This window comes from Panthera onca, chromosome D2 (assembly GCF_046562875.1).
Source record: "Panthera onca isolate mPanOnc1 chromosome D2, mPanOnc1 haplotype 2, whole genome shotgun sequence".
Classification (NCBI taxonomy): domain Eukaryota; kingdom Metazoa; phylum Chordata; class Mammalia; order Carnivora; family Felidae; genus Panthera; species Panthera onca.
In genome coordinates this window covers 33,184,824-33,201,552 of record NC_138349.1, presented here as the reverse complement: position 1 = coordinate 33,201,552, position 16,729 = coordinate 33,184,824, and the positions used below count along the sequence as shown (strand labels likewise).

General features: G+C 40.0%; 1 protein-coding gene and 1 pseudogene across 2 annotated transcripts in view; one reads left to right on the top strand and one right to left on the bottom strand.

Annotated features, from left to right (window-relative positions):
* Nucleotides 1-16,307, bottom strand: part of LOC132685088 (cytochrome P450 2C21) — a 47,255-nt gene extending 30,948 nt beyond the window's left edge. For both annotated transcript variants that reach the window (XR_013550534.2, XM_078434615.2), the window contains exons 1-2: nucleotides 16,132-16,307; nucleotides 15,974-16,028 (exon numbers count right to left, since the gene is read on the bottom strand). The gene's annotated coding sequence lies outside the window, so the exon portion shown is untranslated. The remainder of the gene's footprint in view (nucleotides 1-15,973; nucleotides 16,029-16,131) is intronic.
* Nucleotides 273-3,847, top strand: LOC132685089 (coenzyme Q-binding protein COQ10 homolog B, mitochondrial-like; annotated as a pseudogene).
* Nucleotides 16,308-16,729: the final 422 nt, after the last annotated feature.

The window sequence follows — 16,729 nt, the reverse complement described above, 5'->3', positions numbered from 1 at the left end:
ATTCATGATCTTGACAAATGATGAAAGAGAGTATCTCATGTCAAAAATTACTACTACACGAGCAGAAGAAAGCAGCACTCTCTCAGTGCCTTTTCGCAGAAAATCCAGGAAAAAGCCAGAATTAAGAGATAGTAGGGAGAAGGCAGGGTAAAAAAGAAGAATATACAGAGCTAGTCTTTCCTAAAGAAGAGTAGAGATATCCCAACTCTTGGCAGAGCCCCTTTCTATATGTCAAGAGTTCTTTTTTTTTTTTAATTAAAAAAATTTTAATGTTTATTTTTGAGAGAGAGAGAGAGAGAGCGTGTGTGTGTATGAGAGTGAGAGAGAGAGAGAGAGAGCAAGTGAGCGCACGTGCAGGGGAGGGGTAGAGACAGGAAGACACAGAATCCAAAATAAGCTCCAGGCTCCTAGCTGTCAGCACAGAGCCTAACACGGGGTTTGAACTCACAAACCATGAGATCATGACCTGAGCATAAGTCTGATGCTTAACCAACTGAGCCACCCAGGTGTCCCAATATATGTGAGGCGTTCTGACACACTTAACTCCCAAAGGGGATGCAGGGTCAAAAGACATTAGAAGACAGGGATCTACCAAGTCAAAGAAAGAAATCACTTAAACAGTGGAAGGTCCTTTGGCTGCATATCACCCCTCCTTCCCCTTGTACATCCATTTCCAATGAGGGTCCTATAACCAGAATACATTGCTTAATCTCACGTGGGTAAGGAAATATACTCCAGAATTCAATACTATAAATATTTGAAAGTGTCTAGAAGCTCAAAGATATGAACAAAACTTCAAGACTCAAAATACATTTGAGGAAATCCGACAAGGCACGACAAATATCACACTTAAGAAACGAGAACATGAGAGTGAGATGATCATGGAAGCTGGGGCCAGTCAGGGGGCCCTGAGAAAGGTGGTTTCGGGATGCCGTCCAAAGTCAACGGCAGTGGCTGGAACCCTGGCTCCATCGCAGGGGCCCTACCTGGAACGTCAGATATTTAGCTTCCTGTGGTATACTGATGAGCAGAACTCTTCCACTACATACCTCAGTTTTGCCTAAGGAGATATATGCAAGAACTTTCTTCAAAAGTGTTGCACCATTAATAAACAAAAGAATATTCAGAGAGGAGAATTATAGGATATTCTATGCAGAAAATGTATGATGTGGTATCAGGAATGGAAGACTACAAGCATTTTGTTCCTTGGCGTAAAAAATCAGATGTAATATCAAAGAGAACCGGATACTGCAAAACACAATTGGAAATTGGGTTTCCACCTGTGTTGGAGCGCTATACATCAGTAGGAACCTTGGTGAAACCACATTTGGTAAAGGCATCCTATACTGATGGGAAGCTTTTCAATCATTTGAAGACTATTTGGCATTTTAGCCCTGGTCTTCCTGGCTACCCAAGAACTTGTACCTTGGATTTTTCAATTTCTTCTGAATTCCGCTCCCTTCTGTACTCTCAGCTTGCCACATCATTTTTCGATGAAGTTGTAAAGCAGATGTTAGCTGCCTTTGAAAGAGGAGCATGTCTGGGACCTCATCAAAATAAAAAGCTTCTGCACAGTGAAGGAAACAATCAGCAAAACTAAAAGGCAACCAACAGAATGGGAGAAGATATTTGCAAATAACATATCAGATAAAGGGTTAGTATCCAAAATCTACAAAGAACTTCTCAAACTCAACACCCAAAAAACAAATAATCCCATGAAGAAGCGGGCAAAAGACATGAATAGACACTTCTCCAAAGAAGACATCCAGATGGCCAACCGACACATGAAAAAATGCTCAACATCACTCGCTCATCATCAGGGAAATACAAATCAAAACCACAATGAGATACCACCTCACACGTGTCAGAATGGCTAACATTAACAACTCAGGCAGCAACAGATGTTGGCGAGGATGCGGAGAAAGAGGATCTCTTTTGCACTGTTGGTGGGAATGCAAGCTGGTGCAGCCACTCTGGAAAATAGTATGGGGGTTCTTCAAAAAACTAAAAATAGAACTACCCTACGACCCAGCAATTGCACTACTAGGCATTTATCCAAGGGATACAGGTATGCTGTTTTGAAGGGACACATTCACCCCCATGTTTATAGCAGCACTATCAACAATAGCCAAAGTATGGAAAGAGCCCAAATGTCCATGAATAGATGAATGGATGGAGTGAATGGAATAAATGGATAAAGAAAATGTGGTATATATATATACAATGGAGTATTACTCGGCAATCAAAAAGAATGAAATGTTGCCATTTGCAATTATGTGGATGGTACTGGAGGGTATTATGCTAAGTGAAATTAGAGAAAGACAAAAATCATATTACTTCACTCATATGAGTACTTTAAGAGACAAAACAGATGAACATAAGGGAAGGGAAACAAAAATAATATAAAAACAGGGAGGGGACAAAACAGAAGAGACTCATAAATATGGAGAACTGAGGGTTGCTGGAGGGGTTGTGGGAGGGGGGATGGGCTAAATGGGTAAGGGACATTAAGGAATCTACTCCTGAAGTCACTGCTTCACTATATGGTAACTAATTTGGATGTAAATTTTAAAAAATCAAAAATAAAGTTAAAAAAATGTAATTCTTAAAAAAAAAAAAAGAAAGAAAAGAAAAGAAAAAAGAAAATCATGTAAGCTGTATGGTCCAGAAACAAATATACCTCGGAATTAAGGCTTCATGAAGTTCATCACACATAAAGGGAAAAAAAGGATTGGTCACCTGTTTGTAACCTTAGTTTATTCACTTTTAGGCAGTGCTTTTATCATTTGCTTTCAGAAGTTAGAAAGCATTTGTTAAACCCAGCTTTGATTTTAAGCCTACACCGCTGAGAATTTGCATTTGGAATATGGAACCACGTGTATACAGAATTCATTCAAGTATAATTCATGCAAGTAATGTGCATATTAGCATATTTACAATAATGGGATATCATCACTCTTAAGCAGAAATTGAAACTGTAGACTTAAGCCTTTTAATTATGACCTTACCTGAAAGAGGTTAGTTGAGTTCCTCACACAGTATGTATTATATTAACCATTATCACCTTTAAGTTATTAAATTCAGACTATTTATAACTTATTGTCATAGGGCCTGCCTCTTGGCTTAGGATATTCGAGTAATCATCAGATATTTAAAGTAGAAACTTAGACTTAAAAATACTGTTAATGAGGGTTCCTTGGCACTTTTCCTATTTTTAAATTGTTCTTATGGGTAGTAGTTTATTCAGTGCTATATATAGTGAGATTAACTCCCAGATTAAACAGTGAATATTTTTTTGGTGAGTGGTCCAGAGCTTTAATATATTTTTCTTATAGTTTGCACCCCTCTCCCAGGTACTTTGACTGCTCTTTCAATAATGCTGATTATGTGTCAAATCTTGTCTACAACAGTGGGCAACACCTGAAGATGAGTTGGTTGATATGTCTCCAGCACCATGCATCCCTGTTTTCCATTTATTGTGTGCATTCACTTTCAATAATGTATTTCAAACTGATATTTTTATAAACAAATCAATGTCTAAGGACTGAAATAGTAACTTAATAAAGTTAATTTATTTTTTGTACAGCTAAAAAAAAAAAAAACCAACAAAAAAACAAGAACGTTAGGGGTGCCTGGGTGGCCCAGTTGGTTAAGTGTCCAACTTTGGCTCAGGTAATAATCTCAGGGTTCATGGGTTTGGGCTATGTTTCAGGTTCTGCCCTGACAGTGCAGAGCCTGCTTGGGATTCTCTCTCCCACTCCCACTTGCATGCTCTCTCTCGCTCTCTCTCTCTCTCTCTCTCTCTCAATAAATAAAACTTTTTTTTGTTGTTTTTTGTTTTTTTGTTTTTTTTTTTTTTGTTTTTTTTACTTCATCTTTTATTTTTTTTTATTATTATTTTTTTTAATATATGAAATTTACTGTCAAATTGGTTTCCATACAACACCCAGTGCTCATCCCAAAAGGTGCCCTCCTCAATACCCATCACCCACCCTGCCCTCCCTCCCACCCCCCATCAACCCTCAGTTTGTTCTCAGTTTTTAACAGTCTCTTATGCTTTGGCTCTCTCCCACTCTAACCTCTTTTTTTTTTTTTTTTCCTTCCCCTCCCCCATGGGTTTCTGTTACGTTTCTCAGGATCCACATAAGAGTGAAACCATATGGTATCTGTCTTTCTCTGTATGGCTTCTCAATAAATAAAACTTAAAAAAAAAAAAAAAAAGAATACTAATCCCTGAAGAAGTTAACCTTGAGAAAACAAAAATGGTTAAAATAAGTACAACATCATAAGATATATTTAGCCATTTAAAAAGAACACTTTGGGGTGCCTGGGTGGCTCAGTCGGTTGGGCGTCCAACTTCGGCTCAGGTCACGATCTCACGGACCGTGAGTTCGAGCCCCGCGTCGGGCTCTGGGCTGATGGCTCAGAGCCTGGAGCCTGCTTCCAGTTCTGTGTCTCCCTCTCTCTCTGCCCCTCCCCCGTTCATGCTCTGTCTCTCTCTGTCTCAAAAATAAATAAACGTTAAAAAAACAAAAAAAAAGAACACGTTATTAGAAAAAGTTCTTGGTAATTAACAATACGATTACAAAACCTTTTTTTAAGAGAGAGCGAGAGCGAGAGCAGGAGCATGCACAAGCAGGAAGAGGGGCAGAGGGAAGACGGAGAAAGAATCGTAAGCAGGTTCCACGCCCAGCACAGAGCCTGATGCAGGGCTCTATTTCATGACGGTGACATCATGCCCTGGGCCCAAATCAAGCGTCAGACACTTAACTGAGCCACCCACATGCCCCAAAGACGCAGTGCCATCCCAACATATAAGACCCAGTGCCATCCCAACAAGTGTCCTCCTTAATGCCCACCACCTATTTAGCCCATCTCCCCACCCAACACCCTTCAGCATCCTTCAGTTTGTCCTCTGAATTTAAGAGTCTTTTATGGTTGTCTCCCTCTCTGTTTTAATCTTATTTTTGCTTCCCTTCCTTTTGTTCATCTGTTTTGTTTCTTAAATTCCATATATGAGTAAAATCACATATTGGTCTTTTTCTAATTTCACTTAGCATCCACGTTGTTGCAAATGGCAAGATTTCATTCTTTTCGATTGCCAAGTAATATTCCATATATTATATATATGAACCACATCTTCTTTATCCATTCATTGTTGATAGACATTTCGGCTCTTTCCATTTTTTGGCTATTGTTGATAGTGCTGCTATAAACATTAAGGTGCATGTGCTCCTTCAAATCATCACTCCTGTATCCTTTGGCTAAATACCTAGTAGTGCAGTTACTGGTCGTAGGGTAGTTCTATTTTTAACTTTTGGAGGAGCCTCCATATTGTTTTCCAGAGTGGCAGCACCAGTTTGCATTTCCACCAACAGTGCAAGAGGGTTCCCCTTTCTCCACATCCTCGCCAACATCTGTTGTTGCCTGAGTTGTTCATTTTAGCCATTCTGACAGGTGTGAGGTGGTATCTCTTTGTGGTTTTGATTTGTGTTTCCCTGATGATGAGTGATGTTGAGCATTTTTTCATGTGTCTGTTAGCCATCTGGATGTCTTCTTTGGAAAAGAGTCTATTCATGTCTTTTGCCCATTTCTTCACTGGATTATTTGTTTTTCGGGTGTTGAGTTTGGCAAATTCTTTATAGATTTTGGATACTAACCCTTTATCTGACATGTCATTTGCAAATATTTTCTCCCATTCTGTCAATCGCCTTTTAGTTTTTCTGACCGAAAACATTTTTTAAATGAACAAACGTGCTGAGTAATAAACTAGATTTAGCTGTATTTCAATTTATTTAGCAGGAAGACATTGGAAAACCAAAGGTTTCCCAAGAATAGAGTATAAAGTAATAATAATGAAAACTACAAACAGAGTTAAATGGTATGGACAATAGTTCTAGAAGTTCCAATGAATTTATGATAGCAGTTTCAAGGAGAGAGAAAAAAATACCTAAATGGAAAAATAAGCAAAGGAAATTAAAGAAAAATTTCCTAAACTGATGAAAAATGCAAAGGATCCACACCAAGTTTGAAGAAGGATTAAAGTAAAAAGACCGACACTCCCACAATCTTGTGAGACCTTGGAACATCAAGAAACAAAACAAAACAAAGACAAAATGTAAAAAATCCTGGAGAGAAAAAGGAAGTTATAAAGAATAAAGATCAGTTTAAAGCTTCCCATATACGATGCTTTTACATGACAGACTACAGTGGAGTAAGGTATTCAAAGGTTCAATAGGAAATGATTTTCAAAATTATTAGTGTATGCCAAAATAGGATTCAAATATGATGTCAAAATACAGGCATTTTTGAACATGTAAACATTCAGACATTTTATAACCTTGAAACCATTTCCAAAATGATTGAGAAAAACTCCAACAAAATAAAAATGTATCCAAGAGGGGCACCTCAGTGGCTCAGCCAGTTAAGTATCTGACTCTTGATTTCTGCTCAGGTCATGATCTCATGGTTTGTGGGATTGAGCCTTGCGTCAGGCTCTGTGCTGATAGTGTGGAGCCTGCTTGAGATCCTCTCTCTTCCTCTCTCTCTGCTCCTTCCCTGCTTGTGCTGTCTCTCAAAATAAATAAACTTAAAAAAAAATGTATCCAAGAAAAGGGAGAAGGCGGGATACAAAAATAATGTGCAAAAGAAAACTTTTTTTTTTCAAGCACAAAATGAGTATTTTAATTCAGTTTCAGAAAAAGATGTTACATGAATTTGGATTATAAAAGAAGCTTGTTTTTCCAGAAATAGAGGGAAAAGAAATAACCCATAGTAGATTCAATGATAATTTTCTGGATCTTCCTTTTGCATCAAAAGCTGTATATCTTATTACAATCCAGGCCTATCTCAAGAAACAAGAAAAATCCCAAATACAACATCTAACAGCACACCTAAAGGAAATAGAAGCAGAGGAGCAAAGACACCCCAAAGCAGAAGAAGAGAAATAATAAAGTCAAGAGCAGAAATAAACAATATAGAATCTAAAAAAACTGTAGGGGAGATCAATGAAACCAAGAGTTGGTTTTTTGAAAAACTAAACAAAATTGATAAAAACCTCTAGCCAGGCTTCTCAAAAAGAAAAGGGAGATGACCCAAATAGATAAAATCATGAATGAAAATGGAATTATTACAACCAATCCCTCAGAAATACAAGCAATTATCAGGGAATACTATGAAAAGTTATATGCCAACAAACTGGACAACCTGGAAGAAATGGACAAATTCCTAAGCACCCACACACTTCCAAAACTCAAAGAGGAAGAAATAGAAAACTTGAACAGACCCATAACCAGCGAAGAAATTGAATCAGTTATCAAAAATCTCCCAACAAATAAGAGTCCAGGACCAGATGGTCTCCCTGGGGAATTCTACCAGACATTTAAAGCAGAGATAATACCTATCCTTCTCAAGCTGTTCCAAAAAAATAGAAAGGGAAGGAAAACTTCCAGACTCATTCTATGAAGCCAGTATTACTTTGATTCCTAAGCCAGACAGAGACCCAGCAAAAAAAGAGAACTACAGGCCAATATCCCTGATGAATATGGATGCAAAAATTCTCAACAAGATACTAGCAAATCGAATTCAACAGCATATAAAAAGAATTATTCACCAGGATCAAGTGGGATTCGTTCCTGGGCTGCAGGGCTGGTTCAACATTCGCAAATCAATCAATAGGATACATCACATTAAGAAAAGAAAAGAACCGTATGATCCTGTCAATCGATGCAGAAAAAGCATTTGACAAACTTCAGCATCCTTTCTTAATAAAAAAACCCTTGAGAAAGTCAGGATAGAAGGAACATACTTAAACATCGTAAAAGCCATTTATGAAAAGCCCACAGCTAATATCATGCTCAATGGGGGAAAACTGAGAGCTTTCCCCTGAGGTCAGGAGGATCCCCCTGTGTTGTTCAGTGGTCAACCGTATGACTTATGAACTCTATAATGGAAAGTATTTCAACTAAATTACATCCTACAAACATTTGTTGAGTATCTTGCAGAATCACTTGGACGTCAAACAATCTGTTGAAATAGTGAGTTGACAGTTTCACAGTGGGTAAATAAAAAGGGAGGTTCAGAAAAGTTTGTCTCTTTGCAATCTTTATTTACTTTTTTAAAGAGCGAGAAAGCACGCATGCATGTGCTCTCTGGGGGAGGGACAGAGGGAGTGAGGACCTTAAGCAGGCCCCATGCTCCTAGTGTTGAGCCTGGAGTCATGACCTGAGCCAAATCAAGAGTCAGACGCTCAACCAACTGAGTGACCCAGCGACCCGTCCCTTTGCAATCTTTAGAACTCTCTTCCTCCTCCTCCTCCCTCAGCAGAGCATGGAGCCATGGGGGCACATGCTGGTAGGCCAGGGTCTCTGAAGCTGCTTGTGGGTCCAGATCAGGCTCTGTCTTGTCACCAGCCTGCAGCACCATGTGCACCTATATAGCCAGCCCCTCCAGCTGTGCACGCCTGGCCTAATCCTCACCATCAACCATCATTGCAGTGTGCACACCTGGTGAGAGAGTGTGCAGCCGTGGCAGGGGGGTGGGGGGGGCACACCAACAGCTAGGGACACTGCAACAGCCAGTGAGCCCTTCGTTGGACTGACTCCTGCTGCCTGCCCTTGCTAAGTGAGGTAAAGCAGAAGGACAAATACCACATGATTCAACTTAAACGAAACATCTAAAATAGTCAAACTCATAGAAACAGAGCAGAATGGTTTTTGCCTGGGGCTTGGCAGAAGAGGAAATAGGAAGTTGCTATTCAATGGATGAAGAGTTTCAATCACGTAAGATGTAAAGTTCTAGAGATAGCTGTGCAACAATACTGTATTGTGCACCTAAAAATTTAAGGGGACAGGGGCGCCTGGGTAGCTCAGTTGGTTGACTATCTGACTCATGATTTCAGCTCAGGTCATGATCTTGCGGTTCATGGGACTGAGCCCCATGTCAGCATCATCTGTGCTGTCAGCATCAGAGCCTCCTTGGGATTCTCACACTCTCTCTCTCTGCCCCTCCCCCACTCTCTCTTGCTCTCTTTCAAAAATAAGTACATATTGAGGGGGGAAAAAAACAAAAGATTGACTCAGATATTCTCACTCTGTACTCACTACTTTTCTGGACATAGCTTTCTTGGATAGTAGGTTTCCTTCAGCTACATCTTTTGTCATAGCAGGTTCTCTTCTCCTGAAGCTAACTTTTTAGAATGCTTCTCAGACTGTAAAACCATCTGAGACAATTTCACGCAGAATTCCAGAACTTATTTCATTCTTCAGTAATAGAAAGTGGAGTATCCATTTTCGCAACTGCAACATTGGAACACTACTCTGGACATCTTCGCTATGAGGAATGAATTTTGAAAAAATGCACACTGATCAATGAAGTAGCCACCTCTTAAGAAACAAACAAACAAACAAACAAACACCTTAGACAACTCAAGTTGGTTGTGCCCAAACCACAGCTATGAAGCTGGGATTCTGCATTGTTCAGAGAATGATCACGTCTCCTACTGTTCACTCCGCCCTTCAGTTTTCCCTATCATTCTCCCCTTTGGGTTATCTCCTCTCTTCAGTCCTGCCAGGCAATTTGAACAGAAGACAGCCATGGGCACATCAACTTAAAAACTTTTTAAGAAAAAGAATCAAGGTGGGGCGCCTGGATGGCTCAGTCGGTTAAGCATCTGACTCTTCATCTCAGCTCAGGTCGTGATCTCAGGGTTTGTGGGTTCAAGCCCCATGTTGGGCTCTGCGTTGGCAGTGTGGAGCCTGCTTGGGATTCTCTTTCTCCCTCTCTCTCTGCCCCTCCCTTGCTTGCGTTCTCCTTCTCTCCCTCTCTCTCTCTCAAAATAGATAAATAAAAACTTTTTAAAAATTAAGAAAAAAAGAATCAAAGTGAATACTATCCATGCCTTTCCAACTTCTATAATTCTATTCTAATCTATCCCCAAATTCACCTTTCTTGTTATCAAACCTGTGCTCTTAGGATGTTTGGACAGAAGAAAGAGTCTACATCTCAGGATAAGGTTCATTATTTCTATTTCATCACAAGTCAGATATAATCATTATCAGGTTGTCATAGGTAAGTTTTTTAGCATTTAGCACTCCCTAGGAGTGATTAGATGCAATTACTTGACAAAATAATTGCCCAACATATGTCCCAATATAAAGAAACAATAGTACAAATTTTCCCTGGATATACCCATCTGTTCAAGTGCATCAGGGGATTCAGTGGTTCTCATACCTGGCCTATCAAAATTATGCTAGAATCAAAATAAAATAATGTTGTCCAGAACAATGAAGTTATATTTAAATACAGTACTGGGGCAATAGCTACTGATAATTCAGACACCAGAGGACTTGGAGCCCTCCTCATCCTGGGAGTAATGAAGAGGCTTTACAGCATCCATAACGCCCATCAAAATGGGCAAAAAAAGCAAGTGGTGCATACAAGTGAATTCTTCCCAGAAAGAACTCTGGCCTCCAAAAGGTTAAGAACCATTCCTAAGGGATAGAAAAAAAGGACAGATACTGAAAGGAATTTGCTTCTTCTGACAGCTCCTTAAATCAGCTACTTGACCCAAATCACTGCACCTCATCCAGATCCCATGAAATTGGTTGTTCAGACCAAATTCCACAGAAAATTATTTGAATGTCATTATTTTTGACCTTCTAGACTCTACCCATTTAGGGTCCTAGGTCCTGCCCGCTAACCCATTTCTCCAATCCACCCAGTGTAACAGAAAATAGATGATTAAACCAATTGTAATTTCAGAGGAAGAAATGTCCTTTTTTTTTCTGGGAGTACCTCTCTTCCATGTGTTCTAGAATCTTCCCTGTCCCATTTTGGTGAAAACTTTGCACTCACACTTATGTATCAATAAGTATATTTATTCCCTTCCCATGTACTTTTTCCACTTGACCCAACCACTATTTAAATCTGTCACCCAGACCTTTCCCACTTTGGTTTAACTTCTCAAAGAGAAGATCTTCCATTACTGAAATTTCTCTCACCATCATCTCCTTCCTTCTAAATTGCTCTCTTTAGTTATGACTCACCAGCAAATCCTCTTAGCCCATCCAAAGGCCACCCAGGGGTCCACCTTCCTCACTCAATCTGATCTAGTCCTTCTTTTTTAAAAATGTTTATTTATTTTTTAGAGAGACAGAGACAGAGTTTCCGGAGCAGGCTCTGCACTGACAGCAGTGAGCCTGATGCAGGGTTTGAATTCACAAACCATGAGATCATGGACCTGAGCTGAAGTTGGATGCTCAACCAACTGAGCCACAAAGGCGCCCCATTCCTTCTTTTTAATGTTTTTCTTCTCCTTTTGCTTCTTTGGACTTGCCCAACTGATTATCTTCCTAGATCCATGAGAACGCAGAGAGACAATCTTCATGTAATCTTTTTTTTTTTTTTTTTTAATTTACCCATTTTGAGAAAGAGAGAGCACAAGGATGCATGCATGCATGTACATGATCAGGGAAGGGGCAGAGAGAGAGGATCCTAAGAAGACTTTGCACTGTCAGTGCAGAGCCCAATGTGGGACTCCATCTCACGAACCAAGACAAAGACCTGAGCCAAAACCACAATTCAGATGCTCAACCGACTGAGCCACCCAGGGGCCCCAATCTTCATGTGATCTTCTCTGCATTTCCATGGCTATGTTGATTATCCAGACTCTCAGATACTAGGTCTAGAAATTAGAGACCTCCAGCAGGCCCTTGAACTACCCCCTCACTGTATTTCAAAACACTCCAGGGAACTCCTGCATAATTTCCCTCAAATATCACCTGCAAGCACATCCCTGTTCTTGCTCAAATTTCCATCGAATCAAATAAAAAACTGCTAACTCAGTATTCAGATCACTCCATACATACCAAACTCCAATTCCTTATCAGGCCAAAGCCCATTTTTACCAAACCACTTAAAGTCCTCTGCTCCCTCTACCCAGTCTCCTTGCCAATCCACTTGTCTAAAGTTGGGCATGTCCTCACCACATACGGAATTCCCTTCCCCATCCTTCATGGCCAACTTACACCATCACTTCTTTTAAGTGCACTATGTTTAATCATCAATTATAGCTTCACTTTAGAGCACAGTATTTTGCATATGCTGCTCCTTAAAAGTTATAATTATTTCATCCAAGACATAAGAGTATGTATGTTCTGCCTTTCTTCAGTTCCATCTTTACCACTCACCAGACAGGGATCATGTTTTATCATTCTCTAACCTTACAAGATTGAAAGTCCCCCATGATGCTTAGTGTAGGCCCACACACATAGTACATGCTGTTGTAAATGCTTGCCAAATAGTAGTATTTGCCCAATCACCTAAATGCCTCCAGAAAGAATAAAATGATGAGCCTTATAACCTAGTTCACATTTGTTCTGTTCCATTTTGACCAGAAAGAATCAAAGAAGTTCCAGTGATTGTTAGTGTCCACGATTCTTGTCATTCCTTTAGTCTCTCCAAAATAAAACTATTTGAATCAGCAGTATTGTTAAATAACTTATTATGGCTTTCCTAGATAGAATGGATGAAAGAAGGGAAAGTAAGCTTAATAGAGGAGGCCTCATCTACCTAATTAAAAAAAAAAAAAAAAAAAAAAACAAACAACTCGGGCACCTAGGTGGCTCAGTTAGTTAAGTATCCAACTTCAGCTCAGGTCATGATCTCATGGCTCATGAGTTTGAGCCCTGCGCTGGGCTCTGTGCTGACAGCTCGGAGCCTGGAGCCTGCTTTGGATTCCCCCTCTCTCTCTCTGCCCCCTCCCCTACTCCCCCTCTCCCTCCCTCCCCCCCATATAAACAAACAAACAAACAGACAGACAAAAAAACCTCACTGAGCACACTTATACCTATGCCACGTCCTGCACGAGGCTTTGGGATCATAAAGATAAATATTACATGGTCCCTACAATGGAGGTGAAACTTCTACTACACATAGAAAATAATTCTCTATACTGGAACTCAGAAAGAGGCCGAGAGAAAAAACTATAATTAGAGACAACAATCATTCCTTATACTCATATATCATTTTGGTGTTTATAATCAATTCATAATAGATTTTTTTAATTACATAATATTACATATTGAAAATATGCCTCAATAAAAATGGCTACATAAAAAGATTTTCAGACATTCCAAATGAAGTAAATTCACCATGGCAGACCACACTGATTAAGATTATGACTAAAATAAATTATTCATGCTGAAGGAAAATGCTCCCAGAGGAAAGCATGGATATATAGGAAGGAATGAAGACCACTGGAAAGGGTAATGTGGGAATTACTTAAATAAAATTATTTAGAAAATTATAGAGAGTAATTTTCATATCTTTTTTAAAGACTACTGTTGGGTTTAAACATGTGTAGAAATAAAATACATGACAAAAATGTAAAAGATGGGAGACAGGAAATGGAAATATGCTATTATAAGGTTTTTTTTTAATGTTTATTTACTTTTGAGAGAGAGAGAAAGAGGGAGAGAGGGAACATAAGTGGGGGAGGGGCAGAGAGAGAGGGAGACACAGAATCCAAAGCAGGCTCCAGGCTTTGACCTGCCAGCACAGAGCCCAACGCAGGGCTCAAACCCATGAACTGTGAGATCATGACCTGAGCTAAAGTCAGACACTTAACTGACTGAGCCACCCAGGTACTTTGATTGTAAGGTTTTTATACTATGCTTGATACGTATATTATTACTTGAACATTGACTACATTAAGTTGGTGATATAAATTGTAAACCACTAAAAAACAACACACAAAAATAGAGATAATAAACAAATAATTGAGATCAAATGGAACCATAAGAAATAACTGATCCAAAAGGATGTAGGTAAAAAAGAAAATAAAGAACAAAACTATGAGAAAACAATAGCAAGATGACAGACATTTACCCAATGACATAAAAAATTAAATGAAATAAAAATGGTCAAAACCAAAAGGTAGAGATTGGCTGGCTGAGCGAAAAAGCAAGACTCAAACAAATGCTTTCTAAAGAAAACCAACTCTAAATATATAGACACAGAAAAATTAAAAGGATGGAAAAAGATGTAATATTCAAACACGGATCAAAGAAAGCTGGGATGGCTCGCTTAATATCCAAGTAGATTTCAGAACAGGGAATATTACCAGAGATAAAGATGTTCATTTCATAATCACAAAGGAGTTATCTCATTACAAAATATAAGAACCTTAAATGTATATGTACCTAAAGCAGAGCTTTAAAAGATATAACACCAGGGTGCCTGGGTGGCTCAGTCAGTTAAGAGTCCGTCCCACTCTTGACTTTGGCTCAGGTCATGATTTCAGTTTGTGGGATCAAGCACCATGTTGGGCTCTGCGCTGACAGCATGAAGCCTGCTTGGGATTCCGTGCTCGCTCGCTCTCTCTCTCTCTCCCTCCCTCCCTCCTTCAAAAATAAATAATTTAAAAAATCAATAATAAAAAAAAAAAAACGATATAAAACCAGGAGTGCCTGGCTTGCTCAGTCAGAAGAGCATGCGACTCTAGATCTCAGAGTCATGAGTTCAAGCCCCATCCCGGGTGTGGAGATTACTTAAATAAAAACTTTAAAAGATATAAAACCAAACCAATAGAACTAGATGAATTCATATATTATAGCTAGAGATTTCAAGTGTCCACTCTCACTCAATGATTGAACAAGTAGACAGAAAATCTCAGTAAGAAGATAGAAGACAGGAGCTTAATTACCTTGAAACTATTAACTAGCTTGACCTAATTTAGTTTATAAAACACTCCATCCTAAATAGCAGAATATACATTCTCTTCAAATACATAATAGAATGTTCACCAGTCTAGACTATGATCTGGGCTACAAGAGAAACTGAAAAGAATTCCAACTCACAGTGGAATTGAATTAGACATCAATAACAGAAAGATAGCTGGAAAACCACCAAATATTTAGATATTAAGGAAAACGATGGGGCGTCTGGGTGGCTCAGTCAGTTAAGTGTCCGACTTCAGCTCAGGTCATGATCTTGCGGTTTGTGAGTTCAAGCCCCACGTCGGGCTCTGTGCTGACAACTCAGAGCCTGGAGCCTGCTTCGGATTTTGTGTCTCCCTCTCTCTCTGTCTCTTGCCTGCTCACATTCTGTCTCTCTCTCTCAAGAATAAACATTAAAAAAATTTTTTTTAAATAGATACTAAGCACAACGCTTCTAAATATTCCAGGGGTCAGAGAAGAAATCCCAGGAGAAATTGGAAACTACTTTGAAATGAACGAAAATGAAAATGCGGTAGTGTATCAAATTTGTGGCCTGCAGCGGAAGGAGTACTTACAGGGAAATACACACCATTAAATGCTTACATTAGAAAAAAAGTGTCAAACCAATGTTCTAAATGTCCACCACGAAATAACGAGAAAAAGAAGATCAAACTACCCTAAGGCAAAGAGGAAGAGGAAAATAATAAAGATTACTACAGAAGTCAAACAGAAACCAAAAAGAAAACAGACTGATGGAAAACAGAGGAGAAAATGACGCAGGGTCGATACTTCAAGAAGGGTGAGTAACTTGGCTAAGTTCCACAGCTAGGAGCATTAGACCCGGTCACCCTGGGGAAAAAATCTCAGTCCCTTCCAGCATGGGAGGAGCCCAGGGGACTGGAAGTCTGGCTGAGGCAGGTCCCTCCCCAGCAGAGTCACCAGGTACTCAGATCCCTCTCAGCGGGGAGGTCTCACCCACGTGGGGAGAAGAGGAGAAAGCCTTGCGTAAAAGCAGGATTCCAATGTGCCGAACACACTTGGGCGCAAAAATAAAATGCCATTTCCTCAGCTGCACAGTGAAGCCCACAGCCTGGGTTCATTCTGTTGGTGGCTCATTTTGCTTCAGTCTGTCCGTTGCCCTTGGCCTTTGCCTACCTGCGCCCACCAGTCACTGTAGGACTGGGATCTATGGGCTCACATCAAATCAAGGGGGCCTGAAGGACAAACCGACAAAATCCCACCACAAGATAATTTACCCAGCCCTCAGCCATACGGTGCACATGGGACAGGAAACAGCCAGATCTGCAGCTTCTGTAACACAGACCAAGGCACGAAGGCAAAGTTAGATTATTTTATTATTGGTGTTTAATGGCCCACACTGTGCTCCTTCCTCCCGCCGCTAGGCTCTGCGCACCTGTCTTTCAGCAATGACTGATCCACATGCCCGGCCTTGACCAACAGCCTCCGACGGCATGCAAGACGGGTCACCTTTGTCCTCAGACTCCAGGATTTTCTGCAGAAGCTTGGAATGGGGTGGACTATTTTTCTAGCTCCTGCTTCTTCGTAGCATCTCATAAACCTCAGATTCTTGGCCTATGCCAAGGTTGCCGAGAGGACAATGCTTCAATCTGGGAAGAGCATATGGAAATTCATTATGTGTCAGAAGTCAGAAATAATTCACCATGCGTTCCTCTCTGGTAAATATTAGACACAGATCTCAGGATATACACAGGTAATCACAATGCAGTAAACCCTCTCTTAAATTCAACAGATGGTTTGCCAAGGTTTCGAGGTATATTTGTCACCAGAAGCGGCTGCTGCTTCAATGCAACGTGTGTCTTCTGCCAAACAGTTTCAGCAATTCAGTTCCTTGTTGGCTTAGTCCCATTGGACAGAAATGCTTTACTTCTTTTCAAATTGATTCAGTGACATGGCATCAAGAGAATATTTAGAGGGAGGAGGGCAGTCAGCCACGACCTAACCACTACAACAAATCCCCTGATGCTCTCAGA